Raw genomic sequence first — 18087 nt, forward strand, 5'->3', positions numbered from 1 at the left:
TGTGAAGACCCCGGTTGGGGGAAGGGGCTATGAGATACCTCCTGGGGATACACCAGCCTCGGTGGCCAGGGCACAGGATCCTCGCTCTGGGCTCCATTCCCAGCCTTACTGTATCCCCAGCAGGATGCCCACACCCCCATGGCCCTGGGGTCACATGCATGCAGGGACAGCTTGTCTTGACCAGCAGGACCCAGCACCCCTAGTGTGGAGTTCACAGCATTGGCCTGCCAGCACACGCGCCATGCCACAGGTCGCCTTAGCGCCTCTGCTCCTGCTGGGCTTTTGGCCACCCAGACTTGCCGCGGCCCTCCTCTGAGCTCCCCACTCTGGGAAGCACACATGGTACCCAATGCTCAGTTCACAGAAGGATCCCAAGTCCTCTGGCCCATAGCTCCCCCAGGCAGAGACCAGGCTCTAGGTGATAATGACCCTGTTTCATGATTCCCTCCTTAGATGATTCTCTATGGCCTAGACATCAGTGACCCAGTGCCTAATCCCCACCCACTGACTAGGGCTGGGGAGAGATTTTGGTGAGTGGGTGAGGAGTCAGAAAGGCACCCCAGAGCCTGTCCCTGTATCTAAGCTCTGACCCAATCTCCATAGCTGCTTTTTCAATTGTTCCTGCCTCTGCTTTGCCCTCCTCTGGTCTTAGGGTACCCTGGGCATTCCTGGAAGCTGCTCATTGTGAGGATCCTGAATGTCAGCAGTGCTGAGTACTGTGAGGTACAGAGGGACCTCACCTGTGCCTCTCAGTAGTTCTCTTCTCAACTACCCCGTGAGCAGAGCTCAGGGAGCCGCAGGCCTGACCCTGTTCCAGGAGTAGGGGGTGTGTCCCAGAGCTCTGATAGCCTGTACTTAGACAGGAGTGGACTGCTGAAAAATTGAGGGGCTGCTTCTTTGCCCCCGAGCCCCCAGCTTCCTGCCTCACAGCCCACAAAGCAGTAAAGGCCACAGGTCCTGGCGACTTCAAAGGCCCAGGAAGCTCCTTGTACTGAATTAAGTGTAAATGGGTTCAAGGCATGTGGCCTGCATCTCCCACAATTACCCCTGCTTGCTGCAGGATGAGATGGGGACACAGTGGGAGGGAAACCCTCGGGAAGGTCAGATTTGGGGCAAAGAAGCATGCAAGGACACTCCTCTGTACCCCACAAATAATAGCTGGAGGAATTGCGCTGAGCAGCACAGCCTACACAGCTCTTCTTTCCTACTTCTGTGGGGCCTGGGTCTCAGACTGCCCATGCTGAAGCCCTTTACAGGAACATCTAGCACAATCCATCAACAAAATAGGACCCTTGGAGGTTCTCACTCACGTCTCAGGGCCTTTACCTTATGCCTAGGCACAAAAAAAAAAAAAAAAAAAAAAAAGATAGACTGGTGTGGGGCCTGTAGAGCCCACCAGCTGGGAGGCCTCGTGGAGTTGCAGGACCCAAACTCAGGAGCAGGTAGTATGGGGAGGAGGGTGTGTGGAAGTCCCAGGGCACCCCAAAGTCCAAGGGAAAAACACTGATTCTCCTCTGGCCTCAGGAAAAAAAGGTGCTAAGCACACCTACGTGATTGGAAACCACAAACATGTTCCATAGACCTGAGAATGTTCCAGAAGAGGGAGACAACAGTTGGAGGGGGCAGGGGGCTGTGGGGTGGGCAGGGACCTGAGTCCAATGAGGGTCATAGAACAGACGTCAATGACCTGGAATCCTTATCACCTGGGCCTCTCTTTACATACAGTGTCCCCTCTGCAAATTTAACTGAGCAGAGGCCAGGCCAAGGGTCAGGGGCCAGTCATGCCCCCTCTGCCGGTCTCTGTCAGCTCTGCTGCCCTCCTGGCCAAAAGCCAGCTCAGCATCTGCCCATTTGGTCCCAACCGAGACAGGCCCCTCTCCCCAGGGACACTTACAGAGTCCTTCATCCTGGGGCACTTGGAGCCTCTGTGTATGATCAGCCTGTCTGGCCCTGGCAGCATGATTTGTGATTTTCCGCCTCCACACTGTTGCTAATTGCCCTGGACCAGGGAAGGATGGATGGGGGAGGGGGCTCTTTAATCCCATCATACCCAAGCAGGGGATCAGGCTGCCAGGAGATGACTCCATTTACCCAACTAACGTCAGCAAAGCCCTGGGCCTGGCCTGGCCTTGAGGAGGGGTAGGTGTGGGAGGAAGTACTGAGAGGCAGAGATGTCCACTGCAGGCAGTGGGGGATGGGAGAGGTGCCCCTAGTCCTTGTTGCCCCCCAGTTCCTTATAGCAGCTGCTAGGCTTCTTGGAGCCCATGTTCCTTGGTGTGGATAACCACTGTAATCCACCGTGGAGGGCTTAGCCCAGAGGGGCCAGACTGGACCTGTCAGCCATCTCCAAGAGGCAAGGACAGATGCTGTTCCCCAGGGCTCCAGGGGACCAGACCCACAAGGCCTCAGAGGAAAGCCCTCAATGTCACCTACTTTTGTTCCCAAACCATTCCCTTGCAAAAGTCAAACTCAGAGAGACTCAGGCCCCACAAAAGTAAGTGGCAGAGAAGATGGAGCTGGTGCTAAAAGTGACAGAGAGGATCCCTGGACAACTACTGGCTTCTGAGGACTTGCCCCTGGGCCCCATTTTGCAAACGAGGATGAGAAGCCTAGCAAGAAGCTTTGTCTCAGTTCACCTGCAAGGTGTGGCAAACTGTGGGACTGGAATCTGGGTCAACAGGGAAGTCGAAGGTCTCTGATGAGTTGCTGGGAGGAGAGGAGACAGTCTGAGGGATGAGGACAGCTGCTGGCCTTCATGGAGAGGCCCCTTCTCCTGCTGGACACTCAGTTTCCCACCAGTCATAGCCCACCCAAAGACAACGCTGTCCCCCACTCCTAATCCTCCTGTCTGCTTCTTCCCAAGAGCCCCAGCAATTGGACACATTTTCAAAATTCTCAGGCTGCTGCTATTTCCTCCTCAAATTCCTCCTCGCCCCAGCCACCCCAAATCCCAGCCATGAGGAAGAGACTCCACTGCCATGGACGGCATCTCCAGGCGGGGCTTCGTCTAGTACAGGGTGGATGAAGCAGCAGCTGCTGTGCCTGGGCAGCTGTGAGGTGTAGGGGTGCCAGGGAGAAGAGCCCCGATTACCAGGCTGTCATGGGAAAGCTGTAAAGGAAAGCTACCCAGAGGCCTTTTGCCGGCGGCCCCATTCCACTCTGCCTGGATTTCTGGCCTCCAAGTGCCCTAGGGAGAGGCAGATGGGAGTCCCAGCTGGGGACACTTGTGTTCTGCTGGCTACAGGCTCTGCCAAAAATGTCCATCTGCCTGTGCTGGAGTTACCTGACTCTAAGCGTGGGTACCAGTTCTTTAGACAAGGCTTTGCTCAATACATCATTAGGACAGGGCCAGTCCACACCCGGGAGTCTCTGAGCAGCCCAATCGCCATACAAGTACCCTGCATGTTCTTCAGGAAGGGCTTATCATGAGAATAATGCCTTCCTGGACCTGGGTACCAGCTGGCTGCCAGGCCATAGCCCTGAGGCAAGAAAGGCCTGGTGGGCAACCCTAGCCAGGTGGGCATGAGGATTTGTGGAGTTGATTGATTGTCAACCCCCTTTGCCCATGTGTCCAGGAGGACCTTGGGGAGGACACATTCTGAGCTCTCTGGGAAGTGGTCAAGGGGCCGCGTGGTGACCGCCTAGAGAGACAAGAAAGGTTTACTGAAGATAACGGGAGGAGGGAGTGGCAGGCACAGCTAGACCCTGGACCTCAACCTCTCCTGGACTCTCTTGGGCGGGCTGGCGTCTCTGGGGTCGCTCCCAGTCAGCCTGTAACTGTGTAACCAGTGTCTTATCACTAGGTGTAGAAATGCTCACAGCCTGGTGGGCTGTGGGGGCCGGACTGCCCTCCCGCCCGCCGGCCCCACATGTCATTATCGGCAAGTATTCTAGCGGTCTCAGCCTTTGTTCTTCCCATCACCGGCCCAGCCTTGATCCCTAGCTGCCCCCCACGCCTGCTGCCTGCCCTTTGCCCCCCCTCACTGCAGCCAGATCGAACCCCCACCCAGCCCTTCCTGCCTGAGGCCCTGACATCCCGCCAAAGGCGTCCATCTTTGCTTTTCTTTTTCTCCACTTCATTTCATGACAGAAAGGAGAAAGTTTTCTCTGCATGCCACAATGGAACCCCCAACCCCAAGCAATGTAGCCAAAAGGGATTCTTGAGCTGGGACCACTAGGCCATCAGACTATTCACTAAACCACCCTCTCTCCCCATGGACCCTTTTCCTGTGGTTTTGAAATCTAAATGAAGCTCTGCATTGTCCCTGCCCTGCCTGGTGTCCCTCCACCCAAGAGAGGATCTTTAATAGGGCCAAACATACTGAAGACGCTGGTCCCATGTGCTCAAGGGGCAGGTAGCTTTTATACACCACATGTTTCCATATCTTGCCAAGATGTCCACTGCTGGCCTATCTAGGGCAGGGTAGCTCCCTTCACCCAGGAAACTGGAAGCTAGGACACAGAGGGACCACAGGTGAGAGGAGAGAGATCATATCTCCTGGAAGGAGGTGAGGGATCACCAGGACACCTGGAGGTCCTAATTCTCCTTAGAGATGACACCGAGAGACACCACTCTACATACAGGCACAGAGAACAGGATTCTTGGTCTCTGTGAACCCACTCCTTCATATTGCACTGTAGGCCTTTTTTTTTTTTATTGTGGCATGGTATATAACAGACTAGACCATGCAAGTACATAGCTTAGTGGTAGAAGTCATGTGCCCAATGCTGGGCAGTGTCTGGGTAGTTCATCTTCCTTCCCTGGCTGCAATGCCAAGGCTCTCAGCTTGTTTGCTCTCCTAAGTTGAGAGGAGATGCAGAGGTGGTCCTGCGTGGTCAAGGAACTGGGCATCATCTTACCTCCAGGCAGAAAGCATGAGATGAACTAGAGCCAGGAGAGGCATGGTAGAAGAGGCCTAGGCCCAGCAGAACCTACAGCTATGTCCTGGAGATGAACACAGAATAGGCCCTGCAACCTGACCCAGGCCTGCCCTGGGTCCCACCTGCCGGCCAGGGTTCCTGCACAACCCTGACAGCTGAGGAGTCACACCTTCCCAACTCTGGTTGTCATTAGTTGCTCCTGGCGGGAGGTGGAGGGGTGGAGGCTTGGCCCCGCAGCCAGCAAGGATCGAGGCTCACGTGGGGCCACCTGGACCTCATTATTCTTAAGTGGTCCAGTCTGAGTCTGGGGAGAGAAGAGAGAAGGCTGCCCCACCCCCACACTTCAGCCAGCACACTGGGGCCTGCTACCATGATGGAGCACTGAACCCAGAAAGAAATCCATAGAGGGCTCGGCCCCAGAAGAAATAGACTGAAGGACTTTACTGGTCAGGGGCTGAGCAAGACAAAAGGAATTTGGGACTGAAGTGGTACAGGAAGTAAGGCTCTGTTACTTCCTGTCACTTAAGGTTCCTCTGTCCTTCCCAAAGGTGACCTGGGATGTTTAAGAACAAGGCCACTACTGTCACCCTGTTACTGATAGATAGGAAGGGTTTAGAGCATTTCCCCCACAGGAACACCTAAGAAAGACCCCCTGCCCTCTGCTGAACCCCTGTCTAAAAGCAGAAGGGTGCCTCCCAGGGACCCTATAACCAATGATGGAGCTGGAATGATATTAAAGGGGCCAGCAAAGGGGTGGCACAACATGGAACCCAAGACCCAAGTTCTTCCATTTGTTCTCTGGCTCAAGGTATATCCCCAAGATACCCCACCAACATCCAAGGACAATCTCAGTCTACAAAAGAGCAACTTGCTTTACATGTAGGAAGGGTGAGCTTGGCTCTCAGACCAGTTGCCAGATCGAAGCTTCCACTTTGATCAAACAGTGGGTAGAAAAGGGGACATCTATCAGTGTTGGGAATCTGGGGTAGATGGTTAAACAGAACCCTTGGGTCTTGACTCAAGCCTGCTATTCTTTGAGGCTATCTTGGGACATCCACATTGAGAGTTCCTGTATACCTCCATGTACACAGGGGCTAGGACCAGGCTCTCTGTCCCATCCTGTGAAGCCACAGGAATCTGCAAGGGGTTGCTAGAGGGAAGGCAAGCATGGGTACAATGGGTAGGGCAGGGTGGGGCAGGGCGGAGCTGGGCATCTGTGGGAGGCTGACCTGAGCAAGGAGACATTGGCGGACCGATGGCATCATCACCTTCATGTTTTGACACACTGGGTGAATATACACTAAATGAAGCACAAATTAGCACAGCCAAGGGAGAGTCAATTGTGTCCCTTCTTCTTAATCCCTTTGGCTTAGGGTTTCCCCAGCCTGGACAGACTGTCCGAGGGGAAGGCTGCCCAAGGGCACTCGGGCATCCGTCCGGGGACATTTAGGCAGTGACCAATCCCAGGCCGCCCCGTTGTGTGCCCTGAACTGTGGGCCTTTTCCCAACCGGCCACTGTGGGGGAGCAGCCATTGTGGGTCCCCTGGTCTTAGAGAGGTGGTCAAGGATGGGGCAGGGATAGAGATCAGCATGAAGTCATGCCATGGCTAGAAGAACATGAAGGGCGAGCAGAAGGACATCTCTCAGAGCTAGCCCTCATCTCTCACTCTCAGCACCAAAGCCGAAGACCACTACAATCCACAGCCCAGCACGGCCACCATCACATCTTGGCTGATCAGCTCAAGACAGGTCAATATCAAGATGTTCAGGATGGATCTCTGGAGCTGAAGACAATGAGCCCTCAATGACTCTTGGGGTCTGGCCCCAGCACTCGAGGGCTAGGTAAGTGCCCAATGGGGGTCTCTGAGGACTTGAGGGATCACCTAGGGAGCCAATCTAGGCCAAACATCTTGTGGGAGACAATTGCCTCCCTGTGAGGACCACACAGGAGGCAGTTACCAGTATCCAGATCTGTTAGTTGCAGGTACTAGCAGCCTCTCCTGCAGAGGGGATACCCTCCTCACCAGTCCCCAACGTATCAAGGCCTGGAGGGTCTTGTCCTGGCTCTAGGGGTTTCCCCCATATCAGAATGCATCCCCAGCCCCATCCAATTCCATTACTTCCCTTCCTCCTAGCTTGCCTTGGAGATACAGAACAGAGAGGCTGCTCCCAGCCCCTAGTCTCAGAAGGGTGCCCATCTGAGCAGATAAGTCTGCCTGTACCCGGGACAAGTTAGTCGCCCCCACTGTTCTGCTCTGAAGGCCAATTGGCCTTGGGATAAGCAGATCTCACCCGGAAAGAGCCTTGTGCCCCTCACCCTAATCCCCTGGCCCCTGGAGCCCAGCAGGCTGGAAGCTTTGACCTAAGCAAATAATTAGTCCAGAGACTGGAAGGCTCAAGGGGATCGAAGTCAGGAATCTGATCTTTGTTCCCTTCCTTTATTCTTCTTCCCCTTCCCCCTTTAGGTCTTGAGATAACCAACCTCTTGTGTGTATGCTTTCTTCAGACACTCTCCAACCCAATCCAGCAGAGATGGGTGGGGTGGCACCTCATTCAGTACCAGAGCTAATGTCCAGAGAACAGAGAGCTATGGGATACGGGGTCAACCAGTGGGGACAAGATGGGGCCTCATCACCCCAGGGAGCGCTAGGACTACCTTGTATGCAAGGAACCTTTGGGAACATGGCAGGGAAGAGGGACTGCCTAGGTTCCTAGATCCTCTTCATGCCTCATCTTGACCAAGTCTCTTGAGATGAGGCCTCCTTCATCCAAACAGGACTCTTCCTGGTCTCAACCAGCCATGGGCAGACCCAATCCCTAGAGCTCAGCCACTTCTGGAGACAGCCCTCCCATTGTCTACTACCTTGGGACCCCTTTCCGTCTCATCTCCCCAAGTCTCTTGGGTGGGACTTGCAAGAGAGGAAAGTGGGTCCAGGATCCCCAGCTCAGGTTCACCTATCCCACCTTACCCCACACCAGCACATGGATTACCTTCTACCACCCCCCAAGACACAGAAATATCTTTTCTTCCTCAACTTGCTAACCTTGTGTCTTGGTGTCTGATACAGGGCACTCTGGCTACTGACTGCTCAGCATTCCAGGTCCCAGGCCAGCTTAGGGTCCCCGCTACCTCTAGCCCCGAAGAACACATGGTCATAAAAAACAAAACAAAATGAGACACAAACAAACAAACAAACAAAAAAGGTGCCCATCCTGATGGTAGCTCTGGCAGGAACAGAATACTTTTTCCTCTAGACAAATTTGGGAATTCTTTCTATCTTGCTGATCTTTTCTTCTGTCCTTCATTCTATCAGAATATCACCCTCCCCTAAAACTACCCCATGGGTCCCAGCCATATTCGGCAGCCTACTTCTTTCCCTTAATGTGTTTCTACTTTTACTCTTTCCAAAATCCTTCTCTGAAGTGTTCACTTGGCTCCTGTTAAGCCCCTCCACCTTCCCCAAGTACTCTCACCTGCTGGGCTAGGCCTGGTCCTATCAATCCAACAGTCCCTCTTCTTCCTGGAATTTTTCATTTCCCCTCCTCACATGATAGCAGGAGGGTCAGAAGGAAGATGATGGCACAGGAGACTCTGGGCCAGTATATAATGGCTTGGAGACTTCCTTGAGGGGATAGACTCAGGGGAAGGGCAACAGGGAGCTTTGCCATCAGAAAAGCTTAAGAAAGGGCTTCATCCGGGGACACAGGAGCTAAAGAGAGCTGGAAAAGGTCTTGCCTTGGAGCTGGGAAGGGCTAGTATGTGGGTTCCCTGAAGCCAGGCTCACCATGAGCAGAGGGAGAACCATCCACCACCCTTATGCTGATCACTGGGAACAGATGGGCATCGCTTCACCTTGTCAGACAACTAACACCACTGCTCTTGTTATAGTATGGCCACAGAGTCCCACTGTACCCTTAAGATCAGCAATAGCACTGGACTTTGGGCTTACAGCTGATCATGGACATTCTTTGGCAGCAAGGGAGGTGGACTCGGGGGTCTAGGATCAACCCAACCACCACACCAGGACTACCAAGGTCTTACTTGAACAAGACTCCCATCCCAAGAGGTGCTTCGCCAGGCTCCAGATCCCACCTCCCGGGCGGGAGCCACCACCAGGGTGTTGAACATGTCTAGGGTGCCCTTCTTCATGGGCTTGCCTGCCCTTGCTGGAAGAGAGAGGAAACAAGCTGCTCCTGGATAGACGGTGCTCCAGTCATTTTGCCCTCCACTGGCCTTCAGGAGGGTTGTGTGGGTAAGAATGCCAGGGAGAAGCAGAAGAGAAGATGAAGGGATCTCAAAGCGCAGAGGGGGAGGCGGGATACTGCAAAGATGAGGAGGAAGCAAGGACAAACATGGCTGGGTCTGGCACATAGTGGCCTGCGTAGTTGTTGGCCTTGGCCAACTCTGCCTCTTAAGGAGTGCTGTGCCTCACTGGTCAACCTCTGACTGCTACATGTGAGCTTTGTGGACAGTGCTGACCAGCTAAGTCCCATGGGCCAAGCCAGGCTCCAAGGGACAGGAAGGAGCTCAATCTCAGTGCCTGGCCTCAGACACTGCCGAGCCGTCTCCCATTTCCAGGGCACCCGGGGACGGGCAAGGCCTGGATGCTCAGCCGGGCACTGATTGTCACTGGGGGAGGAGGTTAAACATCTCCCCTCCCCTCCAATCCTCCACCCTGGTCACTTAGCTACTTTCCCACTTCAGTTTCCAAGCCCTTGAGGAGCACATCTCTTAGGAATTGACAGGATGAATCCCCTACATTATACTTCAGCCACTGCAACTCTCTAGGATCTCACTCATGGAAGCAAACCGGGTTTCAGAGCCAACTAACTCCTTCCAGGAGAACAAGGGTGGGACTAGGCAATCCCACTCACCCCAGTCTGGCAGGAAAAGGTGTTAGGGGATAGCCGAAACACTGAGATCTGGCAGGTAACAGGCAGATGGGAAAGCCATGCTTGTGCTCTTAGCTGCCTTCTCTAGTCATAGATATCATCCTCTAGGGCTCAGAAGTATGGATGGACACTGACTGGGAGTCATGGGTCAGGAGATAGTCAGGTTGGGCATGCATGTCTTTCTGAGACTCAGGGAAGGGAATCACTGTGAGAGGAGAGAGGCCAGAGGTAATTATGGTTCTGCTAATTTACAGATGTCTTTTCCCCAAGGCTTCACCTCTCTGGAGGAAGGGGGGATGCTGGTGGTGGAAGCTTGGACTTGATTTCAGTAATCCCTCAGGGAAATTATAATACGGAGCAGAAAGGGACCTTCCATCTGCTCATCAAAATGATGCTGAAAACAACAAACTGAGCAAGGGACCGGGTGACTGGGTAGGCAAATTCCTGCAGTCCCAGGGGTTGTCAAAGGGGTTCACAGGGGCCTTAAGGGACTAGGGAGGTGTTAAGGTGCTTGCAGGGGGACTAGGGGCCTGCGGACTAGGACAATGGCAGCTAGTTAGCTACTCATCCAATAGCAATGGGGAGGGAGGTAAGGACAGACGTGAAAGACTGGACAAGAGGCAAGGCCCATCTAAGGGCCTAAAAAAATCAGGACAAGTGGCAGGTGCCTGATGTCTGCGGCAAAGTTGGCAGGACCCACACAGCCCACACTTGAGGTGCCAAGGCTGAGGGTTCTGACAACAGGGAGACTGGAAGGCAGCTCTGCTTAGAACTAGGGTGAGCTGAACCTGGTGCACAGCCCAAAGAGTACCCTGCCCCCACATCTCAGCCTCCTGCCTGCCTGCCCTCCCACCACCCGCTTGGGCCTTCTGGATTCCATCAGGTACCACAGCAATCTGGCTGTGACATAATGAGGCAGGCTGGGGTCAGCGGGGTGACCTTTCATGGCCCCAATGTTTGGAAATCCCCAAATCAAAATGACCCAACAGACAAGCTTGAGAGTAGATTTCCCAAGTGGCCCCTTCAATTACCAAGAGAGGAAAACAGCAGGCCCCAGCCATCACCAATCTTTGCAGACGGGTTAACTCGGGACTGGAGAAGTCCCGAAGCAGGCATGCCCAGCTTTAAGCAAAGGTGAGCCAGGCTGACTGGAGACTACACACACCAAGCAAAAGGCCAGCGGAGGGGTGCATGATTGAGGGGTCCAGCGCCCATGATTCTGCAGGCTCTGATACCCACCTGTAGGATATAGCAGATACGAGTTTGGGGCAGAATGGAGGCCACGAGAGGGTTAACTTATAATAATAGCTCAGGGCAGGGGACACTAAGGGCTGAGTGAGGCAGGGTTGCAGGACAGCCACCCCCAGTCCAAAGTTTTGTGTGCCAACATTCTTCTTTTGTGTCCTTCCTCTCCAGGTGTCACTTGAAAACCCCCTCCACACACACGCACACTTCAAACTTCATACAAAAAAGCTTCACGCTGAAAATTTAATGTAGAAACCCTGTAATCGCTTTTCCAGAGATAAGACACGGCCAGGAGGGGAACCCGATCCCTGTAACACAGAAAGCAGTCAGGGAGGCAGGGTCTGAGGCTGTGAGGCACAGGCTGCAGGGTTGGGAGTGGGAGTGGGGGTAGGCAACAACAAGAAGGCCGCCTTGGGGGCACATCCACAATGGGGACACTTGAGCCTTCTAGAGGCTATTGGCCTTCTGTGTACACAGTCTCTCCTTCTTTGGGCAGGACCCTTCTGCCTCAGGAAGCTCAAGTTTCGCAATGACGCCATGGCCTCTTGACCAGCAGCCTCAGAGACTAATTTGGGGTCCTGGAAGGCTCAGGTTGGGAACAGCTAATCTGCTAAGGGCAGCTAGGCGAGCAGGGTGTATGACCTCTCATGCCAATGTCCTGTTGCCTCCTGGTCAGCAGCGCCACCACTGGTAAAGACTTGGGGACACCATGCTCCCGCTGCCCCTATCCACCACATGGCCCTGGGTGCATACAGCCCTTAAACTGACCAAGGCTTGGATGTAGACACTGGAGATCAAGAACTGGCTCATCCCTTGGCATAAGCCTCCAAAGACAAAGAACCTAAAACTCCTGGCTCTTGCCCCAGCCCCCTATCTCCTGTGAGCAGATCCAGCTCATCATCTAGGTCATTCCCCACCCAGAAAAAATATCAGAAAACAGGGTAGGAGAGCACAGAGCCTGAGACCTCCCTGCCGGGAAGGTATGGGATGGGGGTGGGCTGCCCTGGCGGGGCCTGGGTGTGTTTGCGCCAGACCTGCAGCTCTGCAGCAGCATTCCATGGGCGGGGGTGGAGGAAGGCGCCATGTGGAACCAACTGGCCTGGCTTGGGGGCAGGAGGCCCCCCAAGCAGTGAGCGCGGCTGGGCTTGCCTGCGCCTCTACTGCCCCCTTCAGGTGGCCCAAGGCTCAGGACCAGCTCCCCTAGAGACCCTGCTGAGCACTCTTGATGGAGACTCAGCCACCCCAACAACTGGAACCCTATGTCTAACAGAAGGAAGGAAGACACAGAGATCTCTAGGGGTTTCGGGATGGGGGTGCTGTCCTTTGAATTAGTGGTCCCAAGCCCTCCAGAATTCAGTGGGCTGGGGACACAGTTCTGTAAGTAGAGTGATTGCCTAGTACATGTGAAACCTTAGGTCTGATCCCCTGCGTTGCATAAACTGGACATGGTGGCACATTCCTGCAATCTCAGAACTGGAGAGGTGCAGGCAAGAGAATGTGATGTTCAAGGCCATCATCAGCTATATTACAAGTTCAAAGTCTGTTTCAAAACTGAAACAAACAACAAAACCCAAAAACATGGGGTAGAGAGATACCACATAGCTCTGTATGTGACCCCAAACCTTGGGAGCCCTGACCTCTATACAAGGCTACACTCATCCAAGCCCCTCACTGACTTACTAACTTGGGTGGGTTAGGCAGGAAAAGGCAGGGCACAGATGGCCAAGCAGGACTTGCACAAAACCATTACACACTTCTCCCAAACTTGGTCATATCTCTCTTGTTGTCCACCCCACCAAGAAGACATCGGAGGCCTGAGGTTACTGTTTGCCTGTCCCTCCCAGTGTTGCCAGGACAATGATACAGAGGCCCAAAAAGGAGTCATATCTCAGAGGTGACCGAATGGTGCTGGGGGCCCAGTGCCAACATCAGGTGCCCTGTACCCTATTAGGACTCTCATACCCTGGCCCCAGCCCTTTCAAACCCACCGAGAATATTCCATGAGCTCCATAGGCAAGCATGTGGCTCAGTATGCCAGACTAAGTCCGCCAGACTGGCGCCAGCTCTTAAGCCCCATGTCCCCACCTGGTCACCCTGTCCCTTTTTGGAGCCTCTGGCCACTTAGCTTTCAGATCGTTTCCCAAATGGGAACGCCCTGACCTTTTCCACTATATCTCCGCAACTCCACAAAAGGGTGTTTTATCTGGCACTCCTATCTACAATGCTTCTCTTCACCCTGGGGTCTTCCCAGTCTTCAGTCCCCACAGTTGTCACCGCAGTCGGTGGGTAGGGAAGGAAAGGATATGGGAGGGTAGGAGGAGGAACTTGAGAGGAAGCAGGAACATATAAGCAACCTTGTCCTGTTTCCCAGCCAGGTTATGAATGAAACAACAGACCGGGAGAGCTAGGTGACCTCTCTCAGTCCCTTTCTGGGACCCCTGCAGGTTTTATGGCCTGGGGTCCCAAGAAATCGTCCCTGAAACCTCCCAAGGTCTGGAAACAAGAAGCACTACTCTAACTGGGGGCATATTGATGGACAGGAGCAACTGTGAACACTCCAAGAGGTATTTCTATTTCAGCAGAGGACGGCTGGGGCGGGCTTCCCGCCATCTCGAAGGCCATCCGATATTTTCGGATAAAGGACATTCCTGGCATCCTTCATCACCCTCCTTAGGCAGCTGTTGGCTCCTTTTATCCCAGCACAAGTGGCCATGTCCTCCTCAAACCCCAAAGGGGGCTCGGAACACATACTTTTCCCGTTATGTACCAGCTGAGGGGCCAAGGAGGATTTAGCTCGGGTGAGGCCCAGGGTCCAGCAGGCAGGGCTGTTCTGGGAGGTGAAGACAAGCCAAAATGGGGGGAACAGCTGCTCCTAACCCCAGAGGGCTGGCTGAACCTCGAGCCTGGGATTTATTTTTAGGAGGCCATTTCCAGACTTTAGGCTGCCTCAACCCAAGGACACAGAGACAAATTCAGAATGCTCACACAACAGGGTACCCCTATATCTGAATGGCTCCTCAAATCTAAGAGTGCCCAGTGGGTTGTCTGGTTCTGGTCTTCGGGACAAGTGGGCCCATTCTTTGGTTGGTCATAGTTTCCAGCAGTACATTCATTCACAACTGCACCTTAGCATGAGCCCCAATGTCCCCCGGGTCCCCAGACCCAAGCCAGTTGCTCCTTCCCGAGACATGCATAAACCACTCACTTAAGGCTACTCAGCTGACTTGGGGGCATAGGGAAAGTCAGATTTCTGCAGTCAGGGTACCTGTGTCCCAACCTCTGGAAACTGGGGAAGTGGACACCTTCTAAGAGAGTCAAGTGACAGCAGTGTGGAGAACTTCAGGATGAAGTCCCCAAACCAGACAAGAGACGCAGCAGGACCCTAAGACCTCTACAGGGTCCCTGCCAGCTTCAGAACAATGATATTGCTTTAACACAGAGCCCTTCCAGTTACCTCCAGCCCAGTGAGAGATTGCTTTGGGGGCTGGGCATAGTATTGCAGAATACCTTAGGACTTGGGACCCTCTTTCAAGGAGCAGGATGTCCCAGGGGTCTGAATAGGCCTTAAAGATTGGGCTTTACAGCTCTTCCAAAGTTGTGGCTATCCTGGAAATAGAATCACTCCAACTGGCATGTCAGTTGGTCTTGGTGACTGGGCAGGCTGGCCACGCCACCTCGTGGTTGGGGTCTGGGCCCGCACAAAGGGAGGCTCCCTTTCTATGCCAGCAGGAGCAGTGCCAGCTCTGAGGAGCAGTTTGTCTATGAGATGCCCATGCCTGGCCACATTCTGCCACACCGTGGCCATTGGGAGGAAGGGACAGGGACCAGGCTAGGCGGGGAGGCATTGAGGCTTTGCCTAACACCTGGATCCATGGGGACAGAGAATATGGGGAATGGGACTCCTGGGAGTAGTCCATCCTATTATCGGTCTTCTGTCAGCCAGGACCCCATGTGGCTAGCATTATAACACCACGTGTTTTGTTTTATTTTGGTTTCAACAATACTGGGGATTGAACCCAGGGTCTGTTATATGCCAGGCAAGTAATCTACACACCCAGTCTATAACACGCTCTTTTGTAATTGCTGTTGTATATTGTTTTGTTTTAAGACAGGATCTCATGTCTTCTAAATTGGTTTTGAAATCACTATTAAGGTGAGGCTGGTCTTGAACTTTTGAGCCTTGCACCCATCTCCCAGGTTGCTGGGTTTACTCACCACATCTGACCTTCATGACATATTTTATACAAAGAAGGACCTTACAGTCACAATACCAGCAGCTTAGAGTGGGAACTGGACTCTTGAAGGCCATGTTTCCCTTCCAGAAGTCCCCTTGTCTACTCTTGGCACCTAACAGCTTAAATGTTCCCTGAAGCAACGAGGGCTCTCTGCCTAGATTTTGCCTGTTGTCTTTTTTGTTTTGTTTAGTTTTTTGAGGTGGCAGTTTCACTATGTAGCCCAGGCTGGCCTTGAACTTCCTAAGTGTGGGGTTCATAGTTGTATTACATGCTCAGTTTGTGGCTGCTGTCTGCTAGACACCAGAAGCAAGGTCAGGGATGGGGAGTAGAGGAGGGGTGTCATTCCCACTCTTGTGGGTACCTAGGATGTTCCACAAACTTACATAAGGGTCTTCAGGCCGATGTATCCTCAGAAACTGAGAGATGACAGCTGAGGGGTGGCAAGATGGGAGCCAAGGGGCCATCCTGAACTGCTCAAAGCCCCAGGAGGTAACCTGTGGTCCTAGGGAATGGTCCAGTGGGGAGGTGGGGGAGGGGTTGGGCTTTCTCATCCAGCAAAGGCAAAGCACAGGAAGAGCAGACCCCGTCTATGCCTGCCGCCTGGCCGGCCAGCGTTCCTAATGAGCTGTTTCCAGGCCCTTTGATCTGGGGCTTTAAGGGCACCCCCTACCCAGGAGCCTCTCATCCTGCCTGCAGCCTGCACAAGGCTTATTATCCAGACCCGATGACCTGACCGGCCTGGGACCAGCCTGGCTGCCACCTGGGGTGGACACTAAGGGCTCTTGTTCCCTTGTGGGGGAGGATGTTCCCTTTGGGTCCAGGGAGGATGGTCTGTGAGGAAAGATTGTCCCCAGAGTTACCTGGACATCTCTATACCTGATGTTCTTAGGGCCTACTGGGAACTTTCACAGACAAAGACCCGGATAGCCCGGGTCTGAGGGTTCTTCACTTACTTGAACAGGACACTCACTTACCCCCTTGGAGCTGTGAACTAGAGGCCCAATCCCCGGTATCCTGCAAGCCAGCCCCTTATTCTCTCTTGGAGCTTATCCAAAGCAACTGCTGGGCCAGCAGCCCCTTGTCCACTTCCCAAGGCTGCCCATCCATCAGGCAGAAGCTTCCGCCTGCATCATTGAGCCTCTTCCTAGGCAGATTGTCACTCTGGTTGGCTCCTTTGATCTTTGTAGCCATCCTGGTCTCCTCTGGCCTTGTTGTGCCTCATGAAGCAGTGAGCCACCCCGGGCTGGGCAAGGTAAGCCTTTAGGACTCATGGGGACTGAGTAGGACCAGCTGTCCCTGACAGAGGTAGTGAGCTGAAGGGTCTCACTGTTTGAGGTGACCCTCCCCCCAGGGCATCCCTCAGTCACTTGTGAACACACTTACACACACACTGGGGGGAAATGAGGCCTCTATGCACTGGTTTCAGCCCTCCCCCTCTCTGGCAGCAAGCTTGGGGTTTTATGAGTGCTACAAATCAGGTGTCACACAGTTTGGGGCTGACATGGTTTTTATAAGAATTATTTAAGGTCCTAGCTGCCACTGAGGTCCCTGAGAGAACTGGAGTAGGGAGCGTCCAGCTGTTTGGCCCATGGAATTCCAAACACTTCATAAAGTGAAGGTAGAGAGGGAAAGAGGGGGGTTCCCCAAAAACTGCCAAGGGCCAAGCTCATACTCTCACTCCTAGGGGCCAGCCTCTTTGTGGCTCTGGGCTATAGCAGGAAAGTGAGAGTTATGGAGTCAGAATTTGCCACACTATCCCCAAACAATACCTCAAAGTGTCCCACCCCCAGGACATTTTTTGAGTTCTGGGGACAGAAGTCAGGCCCCTCCTAGTGATCTTTCAAATTTCCACTGTCCAGTACCTCCTAGGTTCAATGAGCAAACTCCTGGAGGTCTGGTCTGTCCTGGGTACCCAATGATGTGTCCCCGTCTTCGCAGGATTGACCTACTAAGTCAGCAGTTCTTAACCAGTGGGACATAACCATCAGAAAACACAAATGTCTGATGATCTTAGGAACTGAGGCACAGTTCAGTAGCAAAATTACAGTTACGAAGTAGCAACGAAAATAATTTTATGGTGGGGGTAACCACAACATGAGGAACTTTATTAAAGGGTCACAGCATTAGGAAGGTGGAGAACCACTGTACCAAGTGGTAGACAATGTTTGAAGAACTGAACTAGTTAAGAGCAGTTCTGAAAGGCTAGTCAGAGGTCTAGCGGTTAGCAGAGGGATGGGAAGGTGGATAGCATCCAAGCACATATACCCCAGGAGAGAAGTACGAGCAGAGAGAAGTAGACACAAGAACTCCCCTATCACACAGCAGTTTCTGTTCTTGTGTCCAAACTTTACCCCCCCCCCACACAGAGCAAGTTGTCCCGTTGGTGTTGGACACACTGCACTGCTCCTTTCGCGACTGCTGCTAGCACCCACAAAGGCTAAGAGCAGACCCTCTGCTTCTCAGGGCCCTGGGGACACTTCCTCCAAGGCAGGGAAGGAAAGGGTGGGCTCAAAGATGTCAGGAGACCAGGGCCAGGGGCTCTCCCATGAGCAGGAAGACTGCTACCTTAAATACAGTCAGAGAAAAGAGGAACCATTCTGCCTATCAGAGGCCCTGAACCAGGCCTGGCCTCAAGAGAGCTGGCGAGTTCCTGGCACCTGTGTGGCTCTGTGTGCTGCAGGGACCCATCCAGCTGGGAAACTGTGGCTCAGAGTGGATATTACAGCTGGATTCAGCACACTCACCACCTTCCCAGCCTCAAGCTTCACAGAGGCAGCCTCTGTCCCAGAACCCTGGGTCTTACAGAAGAGCATGCTACAGTAATGAGCGCGCA

The 18087-nt window shown here is 53.5% G+C and overlaps 2 long non-coding RNA genes across 2 annotated transcripts in view; one reads left to right on the forward strand and one right to left on the reverse strand.

Moving 5' to 3' along the window:
* LOC121142006 overlaps positions 1 to 9525 on the reverse strand; it is an 88260-nt gene extending 78735 nt beyond the window's left edge. Inside the window, exon 1 of the long non-coding RNA XR_005879014.1 lies at positions 8924 to 9525. This is a non-coding gene — a long non-coding RNA (uncharacterized LOC121142006). The remainder of the gene's footprint in view (positions 1 to 8923) is intronic.
* Positions 6345 to 7916, forward strand: LOC121142007. The gene is made up of 2 exons (XR_005879016.1): positions 6345 to 6723; positions 7347 to 7916. It is a non-coding gene; the product is annotated as an uncharacterized LOC121142007 (long non-coding RNA).
* Positions 9526 to 18087: the final 8562 nt, after the last annotated feature.

This window comes from Mesocricetus auratus, unplaced genomic scaffold, assembly GCF_017639785.1.
Source record: "Mesocricetus auratus isolate SY011 unplaced genomic scaffold, BCM_Maur_2.0 Super-Scaffold_4256, whole genome shotgun sequence".
Taxonomy (NCBI): domain Eukaryota; kingdom Metazoa; phylum Chordata; class Mammalia; order Rodentia; family Cricetidae; genus Mesocricetus; species Mesocricetus auratus.